Source organism: Triturus cristatus, chromosome 5_1, assembly GCF_964204655.1.
Source record: "Triturus cristatus chromosome 5_1, aTriCri1.1, whole genome shotgun sequence".
NCBI classification, from domain to species: domain Eukaryota; kingdom Metazoa; phylum Chordata; class Amphibia; order Caudata; family Salamandridae; genus Triturus; species Triturus cristatus.
Genome location: NC_140587.1, coordinates 196547984 through 196572534, shown reverse-complemented (window position 1 = coordinate 196572534; position 24551 = coordinate 196547984).

The window sequence follows — 24551 nt, the reverse complement described above, 5'->3', positions numbered from 1 at the left end:
GCTCAGTCACACACACACCATCCGGTTTCTCAATCAGCGGGACCACACGATTCGCTCTCTCTTTTTTGTCCAACCACGCTATAAGTTTACCAGCCTTATCACCCACATCATACAGTCGCCCCTGTTGCTCTCTACTGAGGCCCCTGACCGCCTCTGTGACGAGGGCCCTGTAGGCCGCTTGCTTGAGTTGGAGAACATGTAATGCAGCATCCGTCACCCCACCTTCTAAATTCCCCTCCAACTCGGCTATTTCAGCCTCCATCCGAGTCACCTCCTCCCGCTCGCGCCTCCGGGCGTGGGAAATAAGGGATAGGGCCTCCCCTCGGAGTACTGTCTTGAAGGCCTCCCATAGTGGTATGGCTGAAGGCACAGACCCCACATTCTCATCAAAATATCGCTGAAGGGATTTAATCAATTCAGCGCGAATGGTGGGGTCGCGCAGATACCAAGGATTGATTGGGACCACCCTACCCTCACCCCTCGGAAAGACATCAAAGTGCAATAGGAGCGGGGAGTGGTCCGAAATACCCCGTGGCAAATGGCGCACCTCTCCCACCCTCCCAGCATAGGCCGCCGGGACAAGGACATAGTCTAGTCGTGAGAGACTACCATGGGCTCCCGAGTGGAAAGTGTACTGCAGCTGCGTGGGGTGTTTTAAACACCAGCAGTCCACTAATCCAAATGTATCCAAGAGGCCGGGTAGCCACGCCTGTGCCCGGGGGAGGTCCCTAGGGGGGTGACGATCCAAAGACCCAGATACCACCGCATTAAAATCCCCCCCCACAACTAAAAGCCCCCCCGGAAGGCCAAGGAGAAGGCGCCCAAGGTCCGCAAAGGTGGTCGACTGCAGCCCCGGTGGGATGTATACTGACACAAAGACAACCACTTTGCCCTCCATTCTTCCCACCAAGACCGTATAACGTCCCCTGTCATCGTGGAGCACCTCATCAATCTCCAACGGGAGCGAGTTCTTTACCATGATGCCCACACCCCGTGAGCCGGACGTGAAGCCCGAGTGAGCCACTAGGCGATAGCCACGCCGATTCATGGCGCAGAAGGAGTTGCCAATGAGGTGTGTCTCCTGCAGAAAGACTACATCGGGCGAGATTCGCTTAAAAAACTGCAGGACCACACCCCGTTTGATCCTGTCCCCCAGTCCATTCACATTCCATGACAACAAAGTTAGTTCCCTACCCCCCATCATATACAGAAGCCATCATTCGTCCCCCGGAGAGCACTTTAGAACTAACACAATAATACGTTTGCCTTGTGATAAGAATGAACAACACCCCATCCCTACCCACCCACCCCAACAGAACTCCCCCCTCCCTGCACCCCTGCATGAGCCCAAACAGCCCCCCAACGTGCAGTGTGCCTGTCGCCCCATATATAGTTAGACTAACTAAACCCCCTAGAGGAGGAGGGAGAACCCCCAATAGACCCAACACAACCTCCATAGGAGGGGAACTTACAAAAACTGACGCAGAATCAAAAGTGGCATCATTTTCGTCCAGAGTGAGGCCCAATATTAGACCCTCAGTCCTGATCCAGCGTGCCGTCTCCCCCCGCCGCCCCCCCGATCACGATCCCCGGGCAGAGTATCCAGCCAGTCCCCGGCCGCTTCGGGACGATCAAAGAAGTGCGTGCGACCATCCACCTCCACACGCAGCTTGGCCGGGAAAAGCATGGCGTATTTGAGGTTTAGGTCCCGAAGACGGCGTTTGACGCCTAGGAAGCTCAGTCTCTGCTTCTGGACCGCTGGGGTGAAATCAGGATAAAAATTAACCTCCATATTGTCAAGCTTGACCGGTCCATGCAGTCTGGAGGTTTGCAGGATAGCGTCTCTATCCCGAAAATTGAAAATCCGGGCGATGAGAGGTCTCGGAGGGGCTCCGACCTTCGGCCTTCCCCCGGGAACCCTGTGGGCCCTCTCCACAGCGAAGAATTTGCTCAGCCCCCGTGGCTGGAGATGGGTAGCAATCAGGTCCTCCACAAAGAGATCCGCCGCCGCCTCCTCGCCTCCCTCGGGCACCCCGATAATGCGGATGTTGTTCCTCCGTGCCCGACTTTCGGAGTCCTCCAGGCGTCGATCCATAAGCGCAGTCGCCTGACTAAGCCGGCGCACCTCTGTTTGCAAGGCCGCCACATCTGTCGTTAGGCCCGATGCGGTGTGGGCCAAAGACTCTACTCGGTCGTTGGTTTTGGAAAGATCGGCCCTCACCAGGCCAACATCCACGAGGACCGAGTCAATCTTCTGCGCCAGTGTATCAAACCGCTGGCCCACCGAGGCCTTCATCTCGGCAATGGCGCCCATAACATCTCGCAGAGTCAGATCTGCGGGCAGGTCTGGGGCATCAGGAGGGCTCTCAGGGGACTTGCGCGGTCCATCGGGAGATCCCTTCTGGAGGGTATAGCGGTCCATACTGTTGGACTGATGGACGGCGCCACGCCGGGTCGATTTGGTCTTTGCCCGGTCTCCATCTTGTTTCGTGGCCATGGCCACCAGTCTCCCAGTCGCACCAGCCACTGCGTGTAGGGCAGGAAAGCAGGGCCACGAGCTCCGGGGGGCCCCCTCAGAGCAGCGGGGTGAATCACAGCCTGCAGGCAGGCAGGGTCTCCCAGCAAGGCCACACCACACCAACACCAAGGGCTCCGCGACCCAACCTCGCAGAGACGACAAGGTGGTGCGAAAGCGAAAGCGAAAGTGCGGGGTACGCGACTCGCCAGGCCCTGCCTGCCGCTGTTGTTCACTTTGTCACTGGATCACCCCACAGCGCAAATACGGGGTCCGGCGAGGGGAAGGCCGCACACCTCAATCGGTGCTCACTCCGGTGTCCGATGTCTGATTCGGAAGCGGGAAACGGGTGCCACCTCAGCTCAGGTTCACCAACATAGTCCCCTCATCCAGGGCAGGATAATTTCAGGATAATCGTAGGAGGTTGCGGAGGTCCTCGGGAGCCTCGCACCTACGCGGCCATCTTGGTTGCGCGCTAGGCTCCTCCCCGGGAACCGTTTTTAATCCTGATTTCTCCACTCCGTGGCCCATGTGAGGCAACCATCCACGTTTAGCTAGATAAAGGTACGGACTTCTTTGGAGATAGTCAGGGGTCGCAGCTGCGACCTCTAACTTGCTCCCTGCTACTCCTGGCACTTCCTTTGTGACTCCAGGCCACAGAAGGGGCAAACCTGTTGCCTCCTCTGAGGCCAGGGGTCTCAAATGAAGTGCCAGGAGAAGAAGGGAGCAAGTTAGAGGTCGAAGCTGCGACCCATTACTACTCTCAAATGACGTCCATGAGTGAAGGCGAATTTGACAAGCTTCAATCGAAGTTGGTGAGAAGTACTGTGACCAGACCAGAGATATCCATCTTATCAATATTTTCTCCAAACCGGCCATTTTACGGCAGAGTTTGGACTATCCCTGTGAGAACAGAGAACCGGTGGCCATCTGCCAGCTCTTTTTCTCTCCCCTTGTTGTGTGATCTTGGTTTGAATCTCCAATTTGTGCCCTGAAGAAGGTGTGTAGACTGCTGGCCACTTTATACCGAAATGCACGTTGCCACCTGCACTTCTCCTTCTCCGACATGGCAATGGAATACAATTAACCAAGACGACATTAATGATTATGCATCTGATTATGATCTTGGTGAATCGGATACTCCCATCACAAACATGACAGATATCCCATCCACCGAAGTGCAAGTTCCATAGGATATAATCGAATTGTAATTTGATGGACCGGATATCCGTCACATTTGTGACGGAGTAACCCTGTCAGCCAAGACTGTAATCAGGCCCTTAATGTTATAAATTGTATGAATAGTATTCCAAAATGTATAATGATTAACTTGTTGCAAGGCGTTGCACTTTGAGGCAATTTATTCTTCCACTTGATCTGTGTTCTTTATATGTCGAAGTGGCATGGTACCACACAGTTTTAATGAGTTATGGGATGATGTATAAGGTATGAGTGGTATGTATGAAGTTTGTGAGTGTGATGAGTTTCAGTTTATGACGGTGAGACGGTTCAATTTTGCTAAATTATCATATCAAGTTTGATTTAGTCTATACAAAAAAAGTTGTTGCGTTATTAATATTTGTTTTTGACTCTTCATATAGAGCATATAGAGCATTTGTTTGGAGGTTTTGCTCTTTGTTAGGAAACATAAATACTCCTCTCTGTTTTTTACCTAAATCATGCATACTTGTAGAGATATCCCTTGGAATACTGTTTACCAGTATTCGTAAAGTCTGCGTATCGCCCTAGTCCAATGCTCAATTTGTAGAGAAAAATAAATAAATAAAATAAGAGGAATGAGCCCAAAGTTTTTCCCAGGAGTCCACTGCTAAATGCCAGGGTTGCTGGATACCTAGGTTGCCAAGTCTTGATGTCACCTCATGTCTCTTTCTTCCACTACTCTACACCATACACTTCCAGTCTCTTTAGCTCATTCTTGTGGGTTCTTTTTGTTCCCCGCTTTCTCTATTTTGCACACTTTTTCTATTTTCCGGATAATTTCCTTTCTCTCTTTTGCTTTGGGTTGCCCGGGGTCATTTGATGCACAGTCGTATGTCGTTGCTCTAAATCTCTTGTGGTTGGTTGATTATTTGATGGCTGAGTGACATCATTCAATAATTGCCCCACAGAGCGAGAGATATACATAAGCAATTTGGACTTTGGTAGAAGATGCAGAAGTGTTCTTTCTCTGAAAAGAGAGCCTTTTATCTCCTGCTGGAAGCACAGATTGTTTTCCTTTGAACCGCTTGACGAAAACAGTTATGAGTAAGATAAGTAGTACTAAGAGAGTTTTCAGGCTCCACGCCCAGTCACACGCTGCATTTTGGGGCCAAGAATGTTTGTGGGACTTTATTTACGTATATATATATAATACATACATAATATGTATGTATGTATAAATTGTCAAGGTACATATATGTGGAGTTAAGTATAGGAAAACTTTGTTTACTCATAAAAACTTGCCTTCACAATATTTTTGTCCTTAACCCCTTCGCCGCGGCACGAATTTTGCCGCGGCGCTTGGGGGGTTCGGTGTGTTTGCGGCGCCGCAATGCTCGTGACGGAACCACTCCGTCATGAGCCACGGACGCGCTGTGCTCATGACAGAGTGGTTCCGTCACGACTCCGCCCACTTGCATTGTTCGCCCGCACAGGCGGGGAATCGGTTCGGTGTGTTTGCGGCGCCGCCATGCTCGTGACTGAACCACTCCGTCATGAGCACACGGCGCCCGTGGCTCATGACGGAGTGGTTCCGTCATGAGCAGGCAAGGAGTTAATATTCTTGACACAATATTTTGTCCACATGATACTTTTGACTCAATATTTTGTCTAAACACTGAATGAGTGGATAGCACTGAACCCAAATTTAATAGTACTCATTTTACAGACCTCGAAAGCATCAAAGCTGAGTGAGACGTGCTGGGATTGAAACTTGTGACCTTCAAACCACTGCAGATGTTAGAAACAAGTGTTAAGTAAACACACCATCTTGTTTTGTGTATCAAAAGATTATTAAAAATTGTCTTTTTTCTCATCAATGCAAAATGTGATTATTAGTGGACCTATCAAGACTGCCCAGTGGACGAGAGAGGCGACAGACCATTCACACCTGCACAAAGCCTGGTTTTCAGAGACAATATTGAACTACTGCCAATCCAAATGTGTGATATTTGGAAAATTCACATCAGTGTGTTGCTCTTCTGATGTTAGGTCTAGCTCTCCATCACCATCTAAAGCTCGATCAGTGATGTCTAAGTGGATTCACTGTGTGGTTGATAGTCCACTTGTGCCTCTATCCTTAACTTCTCAATCTTCTTTGCTGCAAGTTCATTTGAGGTTGTCACTCAGGGAGCTGCACTATCTGCAACCACTTAAGTCTTCCAAGCCATATTCTTGTTACTTTACAGGTTCCAAGCGCTACAGACCACCTTGAACCATCTTAAATTACTCTGGTCGCCACCTAATATATATGTGACTATTCTTGTACACCAACAAACTTAACTCTCCGAGTGAGAGCATGCTCTGGTGTACAACTAATGTTTTGAGTCTTACTTTGATTTTGCATAATTATTCCTTGTTGCCTAACTAGGTTTAGCCAAGACTAACGTAAATAGAGTATTTTTTATTTAATCTGGATTACATAATATTAATAAGAATTGCTTATCCCATTGTATACAGGCCAGGATTGAGGTATTTGTCTCCAGCTAAAGATGCCATGCGTAGGCAGACTGCATTCACCCTCCTGTCCAGGGATTAAGTCACTCATTTATGTTCAGTCATACATCAGGGTGGGGAGAAGAAGCATAAACTAATTTCCTTCCGGTTCAAAGTCTCGTAACCCCTCCCTCCCTGAACGAGGATAACAAGCAGAAACCTGTTCACATTCCTGTATCCCCATGCAGTGCCTGCCACCTGCTATAACAAATGAATAAAGACAGGAAGATAAAGGTAATCGTGCCCCTGTCTCTTGCCTTGACTTAATTTCCAGTGAATATCTTTAGTGGAAGCCCTTTCACAGTGGGCCCTGTGTCCTTGAGTCCTTGTTTCTCTGATTCCATTGCTATCTGCCGACCCTCAGCCTCTCTCAGGAGTAGTACAGTGATGTGTGATTCACCACTGACGTGGCATGCGCCTGCTTCCGGTGCTGCTGGCATTTCTTGACCAGCAAGACCTTCCTGATTTATTCCATTAAGCAGTAGGAGCCATATGTGCCTTCACACTGGGCCAAAGTCGCTGCCACTCACAAAGATAATGACACGCAGAGAGCAATGGTGATCAAAGCCATTAGCACTCCAACACTTGACCTGCGCTCATCACCACAGCATCGCGAGACCCATAAGCGCAGAACTACCAAAGTCGCAGTCAATCACAGGCTTACCCTGCAATTCGGGAACATTTTCACCGTACAACTGGATTGAAAGTGTGTAATACAGTGAGGCTGGCAATGACATTAATACATCAAACATCATGGCCCCTTGACCACACGTGCGTCAGACTCTGCAAACGCGCCATAAGTGATTCCAAATCTATGACCTGAAAAGAATGTCACAACTAAAGCTTCTCTCAAAAACCTACAACACGGAGCAAAGCGCGATTATGAACCACTGGGGTAGTTTTAAGTGTGAAAAAGAACTTTTTCTTAATTGAAAGAGTTTCACCTTACCATACCCTTGATTGTGACCCCAGCCCCTTCCAGAATGGATCACGGTGCCTTAGGCATGGCCTCTGTACATGGGGATCCATGAGAATTTTCTTCATGGCTGACTATCTAATTGTAGGTATCTGCCATTTATAGATGAGCAAATGGCATAACTGCATAACTCCTGCACTCCCCACACTATTAATGTTGTTGCGATACCAAAATATCAAGTTTTTCATCTCAGCCCGCACATTCATGGACTCCACAGTTTCGACTTGCTTTATATTGTTAAGGTATGTAGATGTTAAGTTAGAGCAGTAAATCTTTACCTCCCTGTGCATGCTTACCTTGACTATATGGTGGTAGTTGATATTTTAACATATAAGATTACAGTCAGCTAAGAAGATTAAAAGTTCCAATTTGCTCCTCAGCAAGCTCACTCCATGAACAAACCCTTTCTGTACGACTCATCCCCCTGCCCCCTGAACGAGGCAATCATAACACCCAGCTTGAAAAAAGCCACAGTTGACCACAGATAACCTGATAACTACCACTGCAAACCATTCTTCCACTCCCTAGCAGAATCATGGGAAGAGGACTCAAACAACCGCTTGACACTGTCCTCGAGAGGCATGGGCATGGTCTTGTGAAATAACAAGAAAGCCCTCATGCTGCCACTCTAAAGAACCACTGAAACTTTCCAAACCGTTGAACGAGTATGTTGCAGTGGGCCTCAAGATCCAATGGGACGGACAGATTGGACAGCGGGCAGGGATGGCTGCGACTGATTTGAAATAAACCTGATCGTTTCATTGGCCATAGCCGGCAGATGAGTGTCAGATCATCAAGCTCTTGACCATTAGAACCGCCTGTTGAGTAGAGTCATTATAATAATCAAACTGGAGGGAGAAGGAAGAGCTTCTGATCCACTCAGCTTCCTTGTCTCAAGATCCAAAAATCAATGGGGGAGTGGATCACTAGTCCCAAATGAACCAGGGTGTGCAAAGGCAGTATAAGGTACTGTTAAAAAACCCTCAATCACGTTATACAGAGATCGATGTTAGCGGTATATTTTCATTCTCCGCTTCGTTTATTTGTAACGTGACAGCATCATCATCGGGTTTGCTGTAATGCTTTCTCCACCTGGAGAACGTACCACTGGTTGTATTGGTAGTGATCGTAGATAAAAAAAGAGAGTGAATTCTAGTGAAGTGATATATGGTGAAAAAGATATATTTAAAAATCCCACGGAGCCAGTAAAAAATCTTTAATTGCACTGGATGTAGGAGGATTTAGTAAGTCTTCGATGTGCACACAAGGGTGAATTAGGACCCTGTGCATTCTAAAAAAGTGTCCATAAAAAAGGTCGACATGTTTCAGCCCTTCTTATGCCCCGGAGGGTCAAACGGGCTTTCTTCAGGACCTAAGAAGTGAAGAAGACCCTAGTGTTCACAGGGTCTTACGGTGAGGAGAGATGGGTTAGTCCCAAGAGTAACTGTTCATTTGAACCTGTATACCGTTATCGAGGCAGAGTCAGCACAGAACGAACGTTCGGCGCCGAAGAGAGCGTGAGCGACCGCCCTAACAACACCCGCTGTAGCCTACAATAACGGTATACAGGTTCAAATGAACAGTTACTCTTGGACTAACTAACCCATCTCTCCTCACCGTAAGACCCTGTGAATACTAGGGTCTTCTTCACTTCTTAGGTCCTGAAGAAAGCCCGTTTGACCCTCCGGGGCAAAGAAGGGCTGAAACATGTCGACCTTTTTTATGGACACTTTTTTAGAATGCACAGGGTCCTAATTCACCCTTGTGTGCACATCGAAGACTTACTAAATCCTCCTACATCCAGTGCAATTAAAGATTTTTTACTGGCTCCGTGGGATTTTTAAATATATCTTTTTCACCATATATCACTTCACTAGAATTCACTCTCTTTTTCATCTACGATCACTACCAATACAACCAGTGGTACGTTCTCCAGGTGGAGAAAGCATTACAGCAAACCCGATGATGATGCTGTCACGTTACAAATAAACGAAGCGGAGAATGAAAATATACCGCTAACATCGATCTCTGTATAACGTGATTGAGGGTTTTTTAACAGTACCTTATACTGCCTTTGCACACCCTGGTTCATTTGGGACTAGTGATCCACTCCCCCATTGATTTTTGGATGTTGAGTAGAGTCTCCATAAGGAGCCATTGTTATTCAAAAGATACTTGTGGTCTATGGACACAGTTTACAGTGCCAAGCGGACTCTCACAATACGCTGATCTATTCTGACTGGACATTGCTTTGAGCAATGAAAAAACATCACCGACAGCAGGAGATGCATCTATTTGTGAATGACGGAGTCTGAACGAATCCAAAACTTACATACTATTGCCCAAAAGCTCAAAAGAGATCTACTTTCCTTTGACTGATCTCAAGAATTTAACTCCAATAATATGTCTCTCTGAAAAGTAGTACCAGTGGCCAACATAACCTTTCCCATCATTATATCTATCGGAGGAGTTCCCTCACTGACTGCCACAATATCCAAAATAACGCCCTAGGGTGAATGTCACTAATTTAACAAAATGAGGAGAAACAGCAAAAATGCGTGCAGTGGCCCCATCACATAAACACACAACTATTTGGGCACCTTGTGACGGTGGCTCCTCCACTAGGGTGGAGGAGCGTCGCCCCACTGCTTTCTCGCATCCCGAGAAGCAGAAACATAAAATGGTAATAACTTTTAGTTATTACCATTATATGTTTGGTTGCGGGCAGGTGGGTGGGCGGGGCTGCCCTGCGGGATGGGGAGGAGTAGTGTGCGCACTCCTGCCCTGAGTGCGCAAAGACTGTTTGGTTGGCCCTCTGGGGCCGCCCAAACCAGTCATGCGCACTCTATAGTCCTCCTTGCAGGCTCCAATACAGCCTACATGAAGAACATGGCCTCCCCATAAGCACATGGCTGGGCGCCGTCCCGACCAATCACAACGCTGTTTGCAGCGTTGTGATTGGCTTAGGGGAGGGAGCCTGGCTGCCTGCTTCCTGAGCAGGAAGAAGAAGAGGCGGGACCCAGGCGGCAGAAAGGTAAGTTTAAATGATCTATTATTTTTAATTATTAAATTAACATCCCGCGCGACCTCCCCCACGGTCCCCCCACATGACCCCCGAACCACCCGGCTGTATGAGGGTAAAAACCATTTAAATCACCTACTCTATTATCCAATTCAACTGCATGGGTTTGCAAAACTTGTTCTTGTGACTTGAGCTACCCTTTAATTACTTACATCTTGTTACTCCTATCCACTGTTTAATTTATTCTAAAGCAATAAGGGTCTTATTTATGAGAGGCTTTCGTTGCGAGATCGTCACTTTTTCTGGCACTCCGGCGATGCAGCCTTCTCAATCATATCTATTAGGCCACGCAAAACAACTTTGCGTGGCTTTGAGTGGCCTCATAGATATGGGGTAAGACAAAGCTGTGAAAGTCAATGTGTTGCCTTACTCTGCGCCAAGGAGGCATTCCATGGACGTTGCAGTGGGTATTCCCACACAACACTCATGGATTTAGACGCTGCCCCAGATTTACCTAATTGCGTAAACCTGGAGCAACGCCAAAACCTTACGCCTTCCCAGAGCAGGAATAAAGAGGAGAAATAGTTTGTATTTCTCCTTGTTTGTTTCTCTTTCCATGTGTCCTGCATTAAGCAGAAAACATGGAAAGCAGAACACATCTCTCTGGATTGTTTTTGTGCAGGAAGATGCCCCTTCCTGCACAAGAACTATCCTACATGCAATGCAGACACCCTTGCACCATTGTGCAAGGGTGCCTGCGTTGATGCTAGTCAGCAAATTGTGCACTTGCACAGGGGGGAAAGAACAAGAATGCACCATTTTTCATAAATAGGGTACATTCCTGCCCTTTCACATTGTCATAGGGCAATTTCCTGCCCTACACCATTTCCCCGTAAATGAGACCCTAAGTCCCGATTTTTTTAGGAGCCGGAGGTCTGGCCGGCAGAATGCAATAGCTGCTGAATACCAAGTGTACCTAGTCTTGGATCCACCTCATATCTTTTCCTTCCACCTCCCAACATTTCTTGGGCCTCATTTACAAACAATTACGCAGCACAGAGCCGCAAGCCATGTTGCTGTGCTGAGCTGCATCATTTTAAAAGCACAGGGATGCATCATATTTACAATAATATGATGCATCCCTGTGCTTTCCCCTGTACTGGTGCACAATTGTCTGTCCTGCGCCCATGCAGGCACCCTAGGGCCATGGTGTAAGGCTGCCCCGTGTTGCAGGGATCATTGTTTTTGTGCAGGAAGGGACACCTTTCTGCACAAAAACAATCACTGAAGGTGTCATCCTCTTTCTGTTTGTGCTTCAGAATGCAGCACGCATAGAAAGAGGAAACAACAAGGAGAAATAAAAGTATTTTTCCTCCTTGTGCCTCCTTACGCCTCACCTGTAAATCTGGGAATACAGCAGAATCCATGGGTGTTATGTGGGAACAATCACAGCAATGACCATGGCACGCCGCTTTCATGCAAAGTGATGCGTGAAAAGGGGTCGTATTTACAAGGCCATGAAAAGCCACGCAGAGCGGCTTTGCATGGCCTTGTAAATATGAGGCAGCACACTGCGCCACTGGTGCATCAGAAAAATAGAGGCAGAGCAAGAGGCTTGTAAAGAAGTCCCTTTGTCTCTTTATATCAGTATAAAAAGTTGCCTGTCACCACTGTTACCCTGTCTCTTCCTTCTTCTTTCTTCTTTTTCTGCGATCTCTCTCTCTCCTGCTCTGGGTCTAGTCTAATGATGAAAACTAAAAAATAATTCCCGGTCCCTAAAAAAGAGTGCTTGTTGCAACCACCAGCACATATTAGGCCCTGCTAATGATTATTAGACCTTCTGAATGCAGAACTTCTATTATGTTCTAAAAACCTTTTGATCGTCACTTGGTATAATGTGACAGCATACTACCATGCGGAATTCCTGTTACCGCTCTGCAGTTAGCACCATACATTACTTAACCTATGCACGTGTAGATCTTGTACTTCTTGGAGGTGAGAGAGTCAGGCCATAGGACACAAAAATGTTCCTAATCTTTTTCTGATGTGTCATAGGCTTCAGTGTGGGGGAAGGGCTCTTCCAGACAATGTGCAGAGTGTAGTGAGATCCTGGAGGACATCACCCTCCCTCCGCTGATGATGGGGCGGATACAGCTAAAAAGCCCACTTGCCTATATGTACCATCCAGTATGTGTCGAAGCCTCAGACTTTGCCAGTTGATGGGGGCATGTACCTCATTCTTCTTTGGGAACTAGCTTCTGTAATGATGGCTCTTGTGGTTTGAGAATCTACAGTGAATCGTCTTGGATTCTTCTGGCTTTCTCTAGCGCATACACCTCCCCCAGAGGATGGTACATGTTTTAAGCGGGCATTGATTCCACAGCAGAGCAAGACTGCACCAAGAAAGCCTTCTCCATCTACGTGGGTCAAATAGAGGTTTTTACTGCGTTTCCTCCTATTTTCCCGAGATTATCTAAAAGACTCTTGGTGGAAAGATCTCTGGCAGTGAGAGGGAGACAGTGTTTGGTAGGTCTGGCCAAAACTGTAATTACACCGGAGTAATCAAAGTAATTTTAGTAATTTCACATTACTCTTTCAATGCGAAATTGCAGAAAGTTACACGATTACTACTGTTTTCTCAGTTATGAGTAATTTTATAAAACATTGTACAGCAGGAGCACAGGAATCACAAACCTGCAGCTGTTTGTATTCTGTTGCATTTAGCATTATTTTGTTAGCACAAAATGAATCCTGTGGTCCATTTTGAAAATAGCGCTAAATACTGGGTTACGCTCCTCACGTACTATTGCGCAATCACGTGTAATTTTGCTGCAATTTCCCATAATTACACTACAGTAATTTACACCCACCCCTAGTGTTTAGTCACCCAGCATAAATTACGATGTTGAAAGAACCGCTTCGCCCAAGGGGTTCTTTTGAAAACCCAACTGGAGCTCTGTAACACCTTTCTGAATAAACACTAGCAAATACTAGTTTTATTTTAAATGGCATTTCAGTTTCTCCTGTCGTTACTTTAGTATTAAAAGGTGCCATACAGCCGGTGAGCCTCAAGTATTTATATGCTTCGTCCATGCTACACATTCTATCATCTCCTAAACTGTGTACTAGCAATTAATAACTATTCATTCCTCCACCTCCTAACAAACTCCATTAGTCTACCACCCCTTTTCTTTATTAACAATACATCTTTTACCCGACGGTCTGCTACTACCCCCTTATACTCTTCCCTCCTTGTGCTTCACTTTGTTTTTCTAGCCTCAAACTCTAAGACCGGGCCAACCGTAGGTTTATCTCTCCTTCTCCCTCTCCCTCTCCCTCTGCTTCTCTTGTCCCTCCTTTAACCGCTAGCCAGATCCCTCTTCTTTGAGTGAACACACTGACTGCCTTCAGCAGATCTCTTCCCTGAGATGTTCTTTTCTGTCCCATCCCACCGTTCATCTCTGCCAGCACCTGTGTCACTTTCTCTAAATACAACTGGTACTCAGCAGGGAGGGGTCACTGAACCCATCATGCCTAGGCAGTGTTGTGTATTTGAACACAATATCCACATGCTTAACCGCCCAAATACCTTTCGCTTTGCATTAGCCCATCACCTCTATGTGCACCTGCCCAAATCTCCTTTCACCATTTATGTCAACTTCAGACCCGAGGATGATACCAGGTCATTTTCTTTAAGGTGTAGCAACATAATGTTCAGTCTGGGCTATTTTCCCCTAGTTCCCATAAAATGGGCATCAGTAGACCCCCCCCCCATGTTCTGTAATCCACACCAGTTCACTACTGCTTCATCAAAATCCATCTATAGCTATTGTCCATACCACTGCATCCCTGTGTGTTCCATTGCCTATTTGACAATGGATGCAAACGTCTGTCTTACTACCACACTCGGTTGCTGAGCCTGCAGAACAATAATGCCCGTTCATACCTGTTTTCTAAATCCCCCACCCCTGAGCAGGCGACACTCCACTAGCAATCACTCCGCCATCTCCTCATGCCTTTCAACCAGTCGTTGCGGAACCCTCGCTTAAAATCTTCTGGGGTCGCCCCTGTTCTGAATGAATGTGCATTCAACAACAATTACAAATTGGGGAGATGCACTCCTTCCGTTTCAGGTTGTATTCCTCCTGTGCTCTTAATGTTCAACCAGATCGGCGTGCTCGCTAGCTCCGCGCTCCGTCCAACTGCGCTGCAATATAGTAAGAACACTCGGGCACCACATTTAGGTCCCCATCACGCTGCAAGGCCAGCTGAAAGTGGTGCCCGAGTGTTCTTACTAAATGAATGTGCGCCATGTGCACTCTTGCCCCATCCTACTTCTCTCAGGCATTTCCTCAACACATACTAAAGCCTGATTGTTCATCCCGTTCCGTCCAACCTTCATCAGCCTACCAGACATTTATCCCAGTGATCCAAACCCTACTTCATTCCCCTTAGATCTTGGATCAGTCTTCCACTCGTACATGTATCCTGTCACCCCTTATCTCCACATTGTCCCACAGCAATCCATCATGGCACTTTGCCCCTACTACCTCAGACACCATAAATGCCCCAAATAATACTGAGAGGATTGCCTCAAACTCTATAGGATCTCTAGTGAAAGCTTCCTCGTTGACACAGCTAAGGATTTCTCATCCAATTGCAGCACTGTTAAGGTCTGACCCACCCAAATATCTTGCATCACTGTGGTCACCGGCAAGTCCATCTTTGGGGCCACACATCAGAATATATCCCAATGTCACAAGAAAATGCATCAACCACTTCATTGTCAAGTCAGGTTAGGCGCATTGCACAAAACCTGCTTGAACACAGCAAAACCAATTCTCAAAAAGAAAAACCCATAACGGTACTTTGTCAACATCCTATTTATCACATGCACCACTACCTCATTAATATTATTCTCCACAAAGACAACTTTCCTGTCTCTTAGCTCCTTATCCCACAGACTCATGGCCAACATCAATGCGAAGAACTCCAAAAAAAGCTATACAATGATACCTCACCGTTAAACCACCAAACTTTCAGTATATTCCAAACCACCCGCTCTAGATACGCCAGAGAATATCTCCACTCTCGAAGACACTGGGTTCTCCAGAAACCAGAGCCACGCCATTGTACTACCCCAAAAAGTAAACCACACTTGAATGTCACGGAAAACAGCCTTTACAACACGGCTGTTTCCACGCAGGGCCTTTACCACGCAGCCGTTACCACGCATGTATTGTTACCACGCATAGCCTTCACCACGCAACGTACGCAGTGAGGGCATATGCTGGTAACAGTGGTAAAGGCACCTGCATGGTCAAGGCTATCGGCGTCGTTATGAGGAGCAAAGAGATCCTTCCGCTTCCTCTTTCAAGAGTTGCCTCGTCGTCGTCCTGTTAAGGTAAGGAGGATTATTTTTGGGATGGCTTTTGTTGCGGGTATTTTTTAGTGATGAGGGCAGGGGTTGGGTATTTTTTTAAAGGGCAGAAGGCTGTGGGGGTCGTGCTGGTTCCTAGATTTTGGGCTTAGGAAAAAGGGCGGGGCAGTGGGGTTGTGCAGGAGTGTATTTTTAGGGTTAAAGGCAGTGGTCAGGTATTTTTAAAAAGGGCAGGGGCGGTGTGGTTCGTGCTGGGTTCTAAGTTTAGGCCTTAGGGCAGGGTCGTGGATTTTTTTAAAAGAGCGCGAGCAGTGGGGGTCGTGCAGGAGTGTATTTTTAGGGATTAGAGCAGTGGTCGGGGAAATTTTAAAAGGGCAGGGGCGGTGTGGGTCGCACAGGGATCTAAGTTTAGGCCTTAGGGCAGGGTCGTGGATTTAAATAAAAAGGGCGGGGGCTGTGGGGTTGTGCAGGAGTGTATTTTTAGGGATTAGGGCAGTGGTCGGGTATTTTTAAAAAGTGCAGGGGCGGTGTGAGTTGCGCTGGGTTCTAAGTTTAGGCCTTCGGGAAGGGTCATGGATTTTTTTTAAAAAGGGGGGGCAGTGGGGGTTGTGCAGAAGTGTATTTTTAGGGATTAGGGCAGTGGTCGGGGAAATTTTAAAAGGGCAGGGGCGGTGTGGGTCGCGCAAGGTTTTAATTTTAGGACTTAGGGCAGGGTCGTGGATTTAAATAAAAAGGACGGGGGCAGTGGGGGTTGTGCAGGAGTGTATTTTTAGGGATTAGGGCAGTGGTCGGGTATTTTTAAAAAGGGCAGGGGCGGTGTGGGTCATGCTGGGATCTAAGTTTAGGCCTTAGGGCTGGGTCGTGGATTTTTTTTTAAAAGGGCGGGGGCAGTGGGGGGTCATGCAGGAGTGTATTTTTAGGGATTAGGGCAGTGGTCGGGTATTTTTAAAAAAGGGCAGGAGACAGTGGGGTTCGCACTGGGTTCTACAATTAGGTATTAGGGCAGAGTCGGGTATTTGTTTTAAAAGGGCAGGGGTAGTGGGGGTCGTGAAGGGGACTATTTCTAGGGATTAGGGCAGGGGTCGGGTATTTAAAAAAAAGGTCGGGTGGGGGAGGTTCAGGTTCTGGCTTCAGGACTGAGGGCAGGAGTTAGGGAACATTTTTATCTCGCATGTATCTTTGCCATACATGCTTCACAACAAAATACGTTGGAAAAGCATGCCTGGTAAAGGCTGTACGTGGTAAAGGCATTTACATTGTAACGCATTCGTGGTAAAGGCATGTGTTGCAAGGGAATGCGTTGTTGCATCTTACAGCCATGTCAATCCACACTCAGTCTGTGATTCTGTGATGGGGTTTGATGCCCTATTCACCGTTAAAGCCAATTGGCTCTGCCTGGTGCAACCACCTTGCAGGCAAAATTCTGAGAACTTGCACCTCCTGCATGCATTTCAATTCATTCTCTCCACTACTTATTACTTCTTGCCAATTTGCTGGTAATTGTGATAGCATGGCCACCAGATCCAGCTCAATTCCTAGGAAAGTTAAGTGTGTGCAGTAGCCCTCCATCTTCTCCAGCGCCAACAGTATAACGAAGAAGGGTGACACTTCTTCAAATCTGTACATAGGCCTCCTACACTTGATCGAGAATGCTGCTCTGGCTACAATTAAGAACGTGTCAAGGTAGTGCAGCACCTGCTCAGACTTCTAGTCACACATACTAGGTATGTTCTGAGTTTCTCATAGACCGCACATGACATAGAGCAGTCCATAGGCACGACTTTGTCTACGAAAAACTCACCTTGGAATTGACAGTTGAAAATCATCACGGTGTACCAGCAACAACCAAAACGCAGATTTGCGATCATCTTTTCCCATTTATGTGTCTTTCCACATTCCCTCACAAGTTCTACTGCTGCATCAGTATTTGATTAGGTGACTGAACATCACTTTGTTCACCAAAGTAATTCACCAACCCCCTTATAGCCAGAACAGATGAGGTATTTGGCACATATTGAGATCCAGTCTGTTGGAACCACACCTCGAGGGAATATTATTAGATCCTTAAGACGAGGATTGTTGAAGTGTCTTGTCATACGTCTGATCTGTTCTTGCGTCACAAGATTTCCATGCACCACATTTGTTTTGTCTCATCATAGAATTGCAATAAAATACCCCAAGTATAATTTTCGAGTACCACATCAAGCCTCCTACATTCAAGATTAATTTTCTTTTCTTAATATCGTATCTTGGTGTCCTGTAGGACCTAGCAATCAAGATGTTACAACATAGAAATGGTTTTAGTCCGAACAGGCTAAATAGATTCTAAATTTTTTGCAACAGCAAGAACAACAATCGATGCAGTATCTAACCTGCATATTGTAAGTGCTTCTTTGTATTGACGGAACCCAAGTTACGGCAGAGAGGCACTATCCATCGCTTACGTTGTCTGTGATAGGCAGGGCAGAAGAATAAGAGATGGAAATCAGTTTCTTCTGCATTCTTACAAGCTTCCCAAACTTTACAACCTAGTTTGGAGCCCCTCCAGTTGCAACTTAACATAGCAAGAGGTAAGGTCCCCAACCTAAACCTCATGTACAAAGACTGGGTTAAGGGAGGGTCTATTTAATTAAGAAAAGTCTATAATCTTGGGACTAGCTTAAAATCTAAAGGGTCCCCGCTACTATGTCTCTGGCTGTCTGACCTCCTATGTTTTCTTTACCATGGCTTCATTCCTTTCCAGCAGACCTCCCCAAAGATAAGTTCCTCTTGTCTTTCAGCATCTTTGCCCATCTCCTCCTAAGGCTAGCACTAGTCAGCCGCAGTTGCCCTGACACTTCCATCTCCTCTGAACCTGGTTGGTGACCTCCTTGAGTCCCTTCAACCCACTTCATACGCTTCCACTGGTGTTCTTTTTGTACCTTCATGCACAACCTTTCCAAGATACCCGCTTCTCCATCCTCTGACACCTAATATCTCTAACTTCATCCTCCGTGCCGACGCGACCTTGCTCTTCTCATCCCGTGGAGCTACCCAGCTGTTTTATTCTTTTTACCAGGCCCATAACCCGTGCCCCAGGCCCTTGACCTGTCCTCTGTGCAACTATAACTGTTGACTTGCAAACAGCCCAATGTCCAACCACTACAATTGCTGTCTGGTTACAAGACACAATGAGACACACGGGAAAGCAAGAATGAAAGAGATGGCACTCAGGACAATGGAAATTACACCTTTTGATCTATAAAACAACATTTCCCAAAGTCAGTGTCGCAGGCCCAGACACTATAGGACCAGCATTGTCAGAGCATTCAGGCAAACTTCCAGGTCAATAGTGGCAGACGTGGTATTTAAGCCTGACTAACACAGAGCTTCCTTGTCTGACAGCAGTGGTTCTTGTGGCTCCTCGCTATTCTCATTAGTTCACGCCCAGCTTGACTTGTTTCTTCACCTTTATTTTTACCGATCGGTTCCCCTCGGTCATCCTGACCCCTCTCTTTGTGTGGCTTTCCGACCACCCACTTACCTTTTTGCTTAGTTTGTATTTCCAAACCTGTCTTTCTTCATTCTGGTGCTTCAGTGGTCTTCATCTTTGGCTCCTGTATTGGTTTTGTGGTACAATGTGGGTGAGTTACAGAGTACCAACTGCTTGCACCGGGTGAGTCCCAATCTGTGGTCTATGTTTGTCTTACTTCCCTCCTGTGGTATAAGCCTTTAGTATTTTGTGTTCCCTCACCCTTAGCTGGAAACCATTCTTGATAGTCTGAACCCGAGATGTTGTGTCTTTGGGATCTAGCCCGCATCTTTCAACTACCAACCTTCAGATTCTCTTTGTTTTCACAAGCTCTTTTCCCCTTAGCGTGGGTCTTCATTACCATCAATTAATTAATTTTAAGAAGCGAGTTGACCTCTGGGCGGGAGTGACAGGAATTGGCCCTGACGTGCTCACACTTGCTGTACCAAGTCCCTGACATTGGCACCTTCGTAGTTCGAATGTGAGTTCCTAGTACTCCGGCGCTCTTGATCTTGTGATGACGGTCTTCTTCATGAGGGAGGGCTCTCTCCACCTCAGCCCTCTATATCACTGTAAAGTAGTCCAACACCTGTTGGCCAGAGCATGCCCAAGCATCCCTGCCCCATCAGACTGGGATCCCAGACCGGAAACACTCTCTATTCCCCTCTGAAGCATTTACTGTGTTTCTTGACTTTAGTGTCACTCAATTGAGCTGCGGCCGACCTTGGGCGCCCAATCCTTGCCCTCTAGTCCCCAAGCCGTCCTGACCTTTCTGTCCAGGTCCCACCGTGACGGCACTGCTCAAGGCCTGCATTCACCATAGCTCATATTGAGGCAAGGGAAGACTGTGTTGGGAGACCCCAGTTCCACAAAACTACCCCTCCCCGGGGTACTCTATACTTTGCCAGTGCCCTTGTCCTGGAAAGCTCTGTGTCTATTGTTGCTTTCGAGCTAGGACCCCTGACCTCTCTCCCAATACTCTTGCTGCCACCGCCCCAATTCTACAGGGACGTGTGCCCCCTTCTCCCGATCACCCCGTGGCGGTACTCTCTGCTCTGCCTGGGGCCCTCATTCGTATGGGGTATACCTGCATGCAAATGAGTTTCCCCCAGATGTACAAAAACTTGGTACGGTGTGAACGCAGATTACACAATGAATAATTCTGCACCCTTAATTAATGATCAAGATTCACACATGCAATGTTTTAACTGTGTTTAATGTAACAATAATTGTAAGCTTGATATTGGTTGGCTTTGGGCTACTCATATTTTCGAAATTGCACATTTGTAATGCGTTGGAAGTGCTGTGCCTGACACTCTCCCTCCATGTGCACACAGGAGCCTCAAATGTGAACTTCAGTTTTTCATTAATGTTTGAAATTCAGCCAGCTCCATGGTCTTGCTTGTACTGTAACATTATTACAAAGTATTATTTTATGTTCCTGATGTTCCTTGAGAGAACAAACTTGCAACTGTATACAATTGAAGGTCACTTCCTTGTGCCAAATGAAGATGTTGTTTATATTTTTGAATGTGCTTTTGTTTTCTTTGAAAGACATAATTCAATGCTACTCATTTGATATAGAGCAAAAGTCATTATACCATGTGATGTGTTATCAATTTTACTATTGGATGACTCGATGTTTATTCTTCATCGCACCATAGTGACTGTACAGTTTCTCTGTCTGGAAGTGTATACAAACTCACCATTTGCAAATGGACTCTGGTTGTTTCCGGCCCCCTTAGAGAGCCGACTCCATGTTAGCCTGCTTATCAATCTGCCTTAGAAAAATGTTCATGTTTCACACTTTACCATTTACTGAGCAGTCCTTATGACAAGGGCTCCTCGGTTCTCATTTTCTTGTGCTAGCTGTTGATTAGCAACGGTTCGGTTTCTGCTGCTATTGAAATTTGACATGTATTTGCATTTTTCATATTTTGAATTGATTGACTAACTATAGCTGTTTTGCCTTCTTAATTTTTAAACAAACCTTCCTGGTTTGTACTTTGAACCTCACTGCGTGTGGATTTTCCTCTGTGATTTCCCTGTGTTCCTATGAATTGTGTTTAGGGCTCTCATCTCTAAAGAATCGCACAAAGCCGTGATCCATCAAAAGGCCCTTTTAATGCTGAAAAGCACCGGCACGTGCTAGCATTTCCTTCGACTTCTGCCCACCTGTACCCGATAGACAGCAGCTACTGCTAGGCTGTAACTATGACTACCGAGGGCGGCGTGCTTTTGCCCTTTACAAAATGAGAGGCACCTGCAGAGAGCTAGAGAAAAGCCCAAACGCTCTCGCGCACTTCTAAAAGGCTTGATGCATGACGTGCGGCCGTTCCACGAGCGTGAACTCAGGTAAATGCTTCCATTCCGGACTCTACGGGAAGATCTCAGATCTCGGCAGCCCTGGGACAGGCATGTTAGACACGGCCAAATCACACTCCGAGCTGCTTTTACAGCAGGTACATCCAAGTAAAGCCTGCTTCGCATATTTGCTATTTGACCGCGGTGTCACAGACAATACCCGCATGAATAGGAAAGTGGTTTTTGTCATTTCTTTGTATCGTACAATTTCACACTTTGGACACTGGAGAAAACGCAGCATCAACAAATGCGTCTTACTGCAGGCAGAACAAGCCCTGGCGTTTCTAAGTGACGGTGAAAACAAGAAGGGAACGGATGGATTTCTGGTGCCGTCTTCCCAGTATTCAGGTGTGAAGGATACGAAGTGGTTTTGACTGCTGGAAGAAAAGCTAGTGAGATGCACTCTGCTATGTGTGTGGGGGAGGGGTGTAGGGATGTCTAAGGTCGAATCTGACATTTGTTTCTGTTTCAGAATGTGCTTTACCTGAATTGTGGGTCTTCCTTGAGAATTATACATTAATGTGTATTATGACTTTGGTGGTCATCTGCATGAAAACTGGATGTGAGGAATACCCTTGTGTATACAAGGCATGCAACATACCAGCTCAGTGTGGCCACACAGTGTCCAGAGTTATGTGGCACACACTACTAGCACAGTGTACTCTCCGCTGCATACATACAGTTTCACACTTCCCGTGAGAAATATGCTTCTTGAAGCAAGTGCCTAACAAAAAAATGAATGTGTGTCCTCATGTAACGTAACTGGTGCTATGTAAAGCGCTCTGATACCTGATTGGATTCGGGTCAAGTTCGCGCTATATAAGACCCTGCAAGAAAAAAAAGTGTCCTACGAGTGGAAACTACATGACTAGCATAAGCGAAAGAAAAAGTAATCATGGGAAACAAAGGTAGCACAGTAATAATTATTTATGCAAAAATAACCTTGATTTATAAAAATGTTATACACCTCTAGCACCATTTTGCGCGAGACACAATTGTACCATGAATAGCCACAATTACGTCACGACTGCCCAGAATAAGACATGATTGCACCATTATGGCAGGGCATTCTTATTGTAAGTCAAATAGAAGTTCCAAATTCGCATTCCAAATTTAATTAAAAAAAGTGTGGCATTAACCAATAATTTCATGTGCATTAGAGGTAAGTGCTCTGTCTGCGAGCAGTACATTAAAAATCCCCAAACTAGCCTTTTCCCACAGTTGGAAAAAGTCCCACTGCATCAGTGTAAAGCTGCTCCAAGCTTTTGCCCAAGTTAAACACTGAAGCACTGTATGTTTGTATCAATTCTTTATGTTTCTGAGTTACATTTTTCCTCATTTTTCGTTCTCGTAGGTATGGTTCTAGGCTGCTACTCCACTGGATGTTGTTGAGGATGAATTCTGTTTCAAATTTCGCCATAAAAATGTTGGCATAACTTGGAGTGCCTGTGCATCCCATCGAAGTGCCTCTCTTTTGAAGAAAGAATTCTTCCTACCATTGAAAACAGCTATGATACACAATAAAAATGTTAAAAACCCTTGTGAAAGGGCTAGTATTTCCCAAAATCCATCGGGTATGCCGAAACGTGATTCAAAAGCAAGCAATATATTCTCATTCAGGATATTGGCTTGAGGTTCAGATAAAAAATATATAACAAATCTTAAACAAATCAGAAACATAAGGAATTGATGAAAAACTTAAATCACATCATTGTTTAAATTAGGGACTCCTTCCAATTGTGGGAAGTTGCTAGTTTAGGGCCACTCTTATGCAAGTTATGACATTAGTTATGTTTAATATACCCACAATGCGTCACTTGTGAGCCACTATTATGCAGAGACAGTAACAATAATGTCAAGAATGGGCAGAATATGTCAAAGGTAGCCAACTACTATACCAGGCAAAGCCACATTTATACTACAAATTCGCGCAAAATGTAAAGGATGCATGAGATTACGGCACCTGCCAATAATGGCAACAATAACCAAGCGATTGACACTGATGGCTAAGCCACTGTTATGCCAGGCATAAACACCACCATTTCAAAGATGGAGTCTGTATGGTGATGAGGGGGCACCAGTTGTTCTACACAGAAAAGGAAGGGCACAGCACCTGGGTCACACACACACGCACGCACGCACGCATGCACACACACACACACACACATTTCACTTTCATTTAATTTCATACTCCATAGCTGGTGTGGGACAAAATTAATTAATTACCTGCGTGCCCCTTGTCCCAGTACAAGCAAAAGACCCAAGATAGTGACAAGTTAAACAGCATCCCACCGGATCACCACTACTGGTGCCATCATGGCCCGACCACCTCTAACTGAACCACCAAGACAGAATGCAAAACACCCTTAAGGGGGTGGGGGTATTCTAGATGCATTTATGATGGTCAACATTCAGAGGCGTGCTTTATAGATATGCCCAGGTGTGTCCTGCAGCCCAAAAGCTTCCTTCTCCTCCGTCACTCCCCATCTCCTATAAGGATGGCCTGCGTTCCATTTCTGCCGGTCCTCGATGGATTACCGGAAGAGGGGAACACAACACTTCTTGGCCCTGGGTGAGAGCCTTCGAGCGTTAGGCACAACAGCCTAGTTAGAAGGGAGGCTTTGGATCTGGACATCCCTAACTATTCTATAGTTACTCTGGTAGACAGTGAAGTGGAGACACCAAAAGAGAATATGAATTTCATGCCGAAGGAGGCCATCTTCTTCTCTGGAGAAACTTTGAAAACGAGACTGTTGCTCCACCACATACATCGACAACATGACACCCATGACTCACTGAGAGACCTGGAGGCCATGTACGGTGTGGGCCAACTATAATTTCACACATTAGAAAGACAACATTGATAGAGATTCCAACTGAATACATTATGTTATCATATTTAAGATTGATGCAAGCCTTCATTTTAAAATACAATCCCTTTAGAAATTCCTGGCACCAGAGCCCAGGAGTGGAAGAGGAGACTGAGGTTACCAACAGTCTCCAGGAGAAGTGTATGGTAGCTTTTGAAGACAAGTATTGCTGACAGGCACACTGATACTGAAGTAGGAC